This window comes from Anser anser (genome assembly GCF_964211835.1).
Source record: "Anser anser genome assembly, contig: HAP1_SCAFFOLD_109, whole genome shotgun sequence".
NCBI classification, from domain to species: Eukaryota; Metazoa; Chordata; class Aves; order Anseriformes; family Anatidae; genus Anser; species Anser anser.
In genome coordinates, this window is record NW_028154199.1 from 193,189 (window position 1) to 199,386 (window position 6,198).

Consider the following 6,198-nt stretch of genomic DNA (forward strand, 5'->3'; position numbering starts at 1 on the left):
CATCCTCATCCTTCCCTGGGTCCAAGTCGAGCTCGGCTTCCAGTATGCCGTCTGAGAGTTCCCAAAGTAGCATCTCTAAATCCTCGTCTACAGATACGGGCGCGTTGCCTGTGGAACTCAGCCGGCGTGTCCTTGCTTCTTCTAGCTGGGAAGAAGCTGAAGTCGAGCTTGAGAACTCCATTGGCTCCACGGATTCTGCCTGGCTTCCAAGATGTGCTTCAGGTCTTGGCAGAGCAAGGAAGAGAACAATCAGTATATGCCATTTCTTAACGGGAAATCCCTTTTCTGCAAACCGGCTCTTAAAACCGTAGCCAACCCCTCCTGCACTTCAGTCTTACCCAGGGATTGTTATTCAATTAACCCAGGGCTACATTTAGAGCCCAATATATTAGCAGGTACATTTTTCAGTTTGGGGGTTTCTCTGTGAAGCCAGAGCACCCGGAGTCTAGCAGAGATGGTTCAATTTTTGTAGCAAGAGGCACTTTGCCACCTTGCTTAATTTTCCTGTAAAAATGTTAAGAAGTCTCCATCTGCAAATATCTGTTTACTAAGTTAGTCATTTTTCCCACGGCACACTCAGCAGAGTTTGCTCCCCACTACAGGAAGCTGATCTGCAGCCATCACTTCCCTCTGCTCTCCCTGCACTCTTGTCACCTTGTATGTTTGTTCGGGTGGCATTCTTGAGGACCAAAAGGCAGAGGACACTACTCATCATTTATCACCTCACGAGGAAGTAGAAGAACTTCACCTCATCCTCATTTAGGTATTCAGACAGAGCAAGAAGTCACTGGAAAGCTGTACCGACTTGCAGCATTTAAAGAAAGTAAGTCTAATTAAGCATTCCTGCTAGCTGCTAGAAAGTCATTTCACGTGACTTATTTATCTTATAAGATAAATAAGTGACTTATCCTCTGATGGATTTGGGCTTTAATTATCTCAGAACCCTCCTTTTTTCCCCACCTGTGACAGAACTTATGTTTCACTGGGGATATACACCGATTGAGAAAAAGAACAAGTTGTGGTCATCACCTGTTTTGGGGATTTTCTTCAAGTCTGGTGGCTGGGACGTGCTCCAGCGTGGCTGGAACAGCCTAGAAAGCAGCAAAACAGTGTTTAGGACTCATGGGTAAAAGATTCCTTACTAGCTTTTTCCTCCATGCTGCTTCTCCTCTGGCATTGCGGAGCCTTAGCCAAAATACAAAACCAAGGTGCTCCTGAAGAAAGTTAATATTCACTTGGAGGTTACTAATGATCTTGTGTCTTTTAAGAACACAGCATTAATGGACAAAATCCTCCACACCAGAGAAATCACAGAATCACAGAGGACTAAGTAAATAGTGCCATTAATCTAATAAATATGGAAGGGTACTACAAGAATTCTGTAGGCAGCTACTGGATTTAAAAGGAAACAGAAGGCCTGTAGAACATTTGAGTTTTCCATCTTTTCTCCTAGAGGAGGGTATAAATTTTACAAGGGATCCATTTCTGCATTAGCCCCTGTCCTTACCATAGCTGCTTTTTTGGCTGGAGGTCCCATTGTGTCTGCATCGGAGGCAGTCCGTGGTTTCACAGCTGCTACAGCAGAGGGAAAACTGCCAGGTGCCTTACGTTTCAGTGCCTTCTTCTTGGGGGAAGCGACTTTCCCATCCCAAGGCTTCGCAAACATGTTAAAGTTGGCTAGAGTAAAAGGAAGAGAGAACTGATACAGTCTTGCTCTGCCTCATGAAAAATCCACGTTCTCTTCCTCATTTCCACGGCCCTTCTACACAGTTAACTGTATTTGGCCAGCAGAATTACACTGCCATTGCCTGGATTCTCAGCAATATCTTCCACATAGTAAACTCCGTCTACCAACAATCCATACAAAGGAACAAAGAAAGTGAATGGCTACAGTAAATCATAATCCAGGACGAGGGAAACTCAGACACAGAGCGATCCCAAGTGCAAGCAATACTCTAAGACGTTGTATGAAGTCTAGTAAGATTCACAAATGTTGACAGCTTTTGTATTTAAAGTCTTGCTCCCTCTAGGAAAGGAAAAGCAGCAGGTATAGTAAGACAAGAGAGTGTATGCAACTGTTGTACCAGCTTCCTCTCCCCTGCAGTGATGTCCCACAAAATTTATTAAGTTGTTCTACAAAATCCAAATTTGTAGAGTCATATTCTAGTCTCCCATTCCTGACCTAACGTCTGGCCGGCAGGAGAAGAAACGAAAGAAAGCTGGGTACTTGTTTTCTTTGTGTGTTTATTTCCTCGTGTCCCGTGAGACAGAGAGAAAGGCTACAATGTGCAGTGCATGCAGCCTTTAAGCCCTCCTTATCTCCCTCACACAATCTCATTTTACAAAGTTGATATAATCTTAACAACGAGGCCTTTGATCCTCTGTCATTTTTGACAGAAACTGGCCCCCCACATTAAGATGCTGATGCATGCTTTACAAACACATACACGTGTCAAGCTAAGCAACACATGCCAAAGAGGAAGGTGAACTTGAACTCAACACAGGGAGGACTTCATACCATAAACAGATGGCAGAAAAAAACAGAATACCAAAATTAGACTAAAAAGCCCCTCAATGTGTTAATTTTCTAGTGGGAAATACAGAATACCATCACGTAATTAACGAAAACAGACATGGTTGCACGTTCTGGCCCTTCTTTGCCTTTGAACTTTGTAGCCTTAAACTCTTTTATCCTCCGCATTGAAGGAAAAAGCAAAGCAGATCCTGAGCAAATGGAACTTGCTCAATATGGGAAGCACCTCACCGGGGCAGGTATTAAAGCATCTTATTACCTGATAGCTTTGTGTTCCATAACGATTTCTGCCCGGCTGGGGCAGGTCCAGGTTGTGCTGGGGGAGCTGGCACATTTCCTCCACTCTGCTGCATCCGCAGAGCTTTCTCGCGCTTTATTTCTTCCAGGGTTTTAACACGCACTTCTCCTTCTGGCTTGGCTTTACCTGCCGGCTCCTTCGACTGCACTTTGCTGGGCCCGGAAAGAGTGAGCACACTCTGCTTCTTGGGCTCACCCTCAATTTTTGCCCCTGCGCTGGGATCTTTGGTTTTACCATGCCATTCAGCCTGGGCTTTGGCTTGACTTTCTCGAAGAGCTCTCTCACGATGGATTTCCTCCAGTGTTTTCACATGGATCTCTCCCTTTGGCTTAGCAGCCTTCCCTGTCATCATCAAGAAATGAGAAGCACCAGCATTTAAAGAGAGTCCAACAATAGTTTAAGTCTCCAAAATTTGTCACAGTACTAAGGAAAACTAAGCCTGAGCGTTCCCAATAACCCATCTTAGGACAATAGCCTAACATTCTCCTCCTCCTCTGAGCCACTTGTTGTATTTTGAAGACCAGCCCTATCCAGAGAGAGTTGCTACACAGAAATGCTAGTTTACTTGATTACTTTTTCAGACTGCATTTCAAATTCCTGCTCCCGGCAGTGGCTCTATTCTAATTGTATATGATGGTTCACAGAAGCAGCTTAAAACCTTGACAAGGCACAAGCGGAAAATAAACACACACCTAGAGGCAGATTTCTGATAGTGGCTGTCAGAAGAGCTTCAGCACTCGAGCAAGAGGAACCAGTTCTTTGTTTTCATTTGAATTCCTTTTTAGGGCTGTATGAAAACGGTCTAAGTTCACGGAAAGGAAGAAGGAGAAAGTATATTTAATAGCCAGTTGTTACCTTTCGCAGTACTAGTCCGTTGAGAAGGTAATCCTAGTCTCTCCTTCACAGACTTGGGAACTTGAACTGCAAAACAGAAAAAGACCAAATTAGGGAGGCTGCATAAACGTCAACTTTGTGTTCACATTCGAAAACAAGGCAGGAAAGGTAACTTTGAATCCCGGTGATTAAGACCTCAGCCAACATGCAAAAAGAAACATCGCAGGAAAAGGACAAACAGAGAGCCTAAATACAAAACCCGTGAATCACATCCAGATGCCTGTTTAGTAGCTGTACCTCTCTTTGGTGCTTTGTCAGCATTTCCCGGAACCTCCACCTTCTTCCCCAGCCTTTCAGCAAGGCTGCGCTTCACGGGAAGGGCGCTTACATCAGCTTCAGACAGAGAAAACAAGGAATATTTTAAGAACATTTCTTTGCAGGAAGATTTGAGAACAGTCAACCACAAGCTTCTATTTTTCAAGCATATTTTCATAAAATTGCCTTTCAGCTGCTAAATGGTTTTTTTGCCATTTCTGCAGTCAACACAGATCTCCACTGCAACGCATTTTCCTCTCACACGTCAAAAATACTCTTCGATGCAGTCATATAGAGAAGGCGGCACCTAAATAACAGCTCATAAAAAGTTCTTACCCACGGAGGCTTTCCGTTTTCCTTGTTTCTCAGCAAGATCTAGTCGAACCACAGGTTCCTCCCCTAAAACAAAAGTAAAATTTTTCTATTTCATAGAGACCAGTAGCCAATAGAAATAGTATACTGTTAGCCCATGTCCAAAAAAACCCAGCAAGACACTGTTTTGACAGCTAAACCACACAAACTCATATTACAACTATAATTAACTTAGAAAAAGTATCCATAGTCTCAGTGTTTGCCTCAAATTCCAGCTGAATGTAGTCGAGAATGAATCTGAGTCTGCTTGACAGCTATACTTTGTGCAGAACAGAGCTGCATAAGCAAGCAGAATATTATTAGGTACCAATGCTGAGAAATATTCCTTTCTAAGGTGAATGTCTATGAGTAAAAGTACTTCTTCACTTCTTTCCCTTTCAAAGGAATTTGCACAACTCTAAACAATATAATTTATACACAGACTCCTATCGCACTACTGTCCACACGTGCCACTGTCAGCCTCTTTAAAGCTTCAGAAATTGCTTCTTACATAGCACTGTCCTCTAGAGCTCTTTCTTCTCGTTACTCTCCTGTTTTTCAGTTATCCCCCTATTTGCATACTGACACATTTTTTTCTTTCTCCTGCTACTGCACTTAACCTGAGCACCAAAGCTTTCCAGTACAACCAGGGACTTTCAGCATAAAAGCATGTTTTGAACAGAAGGCGGCAGCACCAGGAGGCTAACAGGGGTGAATTGCCTTCCGTCTTGCTTAACCTTCCAGTTTAGGAGTAATGAAATCAAAACAAAAGCATTAATTATTACCTTCCTCTGTAGACAGTGTCACAGTTCTCACCACTGTCCGGACATTTTCCTTTTCCGGAGCAGGAAAAATCATAGAATCGACGGGAGGAAGAGAAGATCTTGAAGGACCTTCTGCTCAGAGCAAGCAAAACATAAGGAAGTTTACCAAACAGAAAAAACTATCACGAAGAACAAAAAACTGTAATTATTCATTACTGTCAAACATACAGTGACCAGAGCATGCAAATAAGAGAGGTGACTAATTTGCCTCTGGTTGCCCTTGGAATTCCCATCTAGAATACCAGCTGGCTGAGAATCAGGTTGCTCGATGCCCCCAGCTAAACATGGAAGTCTATCCCTCAAGCAGCTCCCAGCCACCATCACCTGCCATTCTGAAGCCAATCAAATTTCACTTCTTTGGCAAATAGTTGGATTCACCAAAGCATAGCCAGCTACCCGGTATTACTGGAAGAATTTTTTTTTGAAAGAAAAATCATCACACAGGATGAAGGTGAAGAGGGTAAGAAAGTAGGGAATATTAACTCACCACCGTGTCTCTTAGTTTTTTCCTTCATTTTCTGCAATTTGATTTCTTCAAGTGTTTTTATTCCAAAATTCAGACCGTCCTCTGAAAACAGAAAACAGTTAATGAGACTAAGGCTTAGAGGCACTCACTGAGGACCACAGATCCTCAGGCTTCTTAGTGCTCAGGAACTTTCAGAAGTATTTAGAATAAACCCTGTCAACACTCCTCACAAGTGAAACAACCATAGAATCAATGGCATTTTGCCCCTCCTTTCACCCTTCAGGGTAAAAACTGTAGTTTTAATTTTAATCCATTTACGTGATATTAGATCCCTCTATCGTTAGATATGGCTTTCAACAGTGGTTGCCAGGCTGCACGTGCAGCCATTTAAACTCCATGCTGTGACCCTGTTTTGTTCTCCAAAAGGAAAGAAAAGGAGTTCAACTTTCTGACCCAATGGGCACATGATGGTATCAGGGAGAAATGAGATCATGGAAATAACCGAGTCCATTCAGCACCCCTACATTCTGTTGTGTTTTTACGCCACATTGCTTTTGAGTTAATTGTCAAGTTCTCC

General features: G+C 43.0%; 1 long non-coding RNA gene across 1 annotated transcript; it reads right to left on the reverse strand.

The window, feature by feature from the left end:
* Positions 1 to 811: 811 nt before the first annotated feature.
* Positions 812 to 5,961, reverse strand: LOC310890369. The gene is made up of 4 exons (XR_014577222.1): positions 5,117 to 5,961; positions 4,317 to 4,379; positions 1,508 to 4,058; positions 812 to 1,091 (listed from the first exon to the last, which is right to left on the reverse strand). It is a non-coding gene; the product is annotated as an uncharacterized lncRNA (long non-coding RNA).
* Between the last annotated feature and the right edge of the window lie 237 nt (positions 5,962 to 6,198).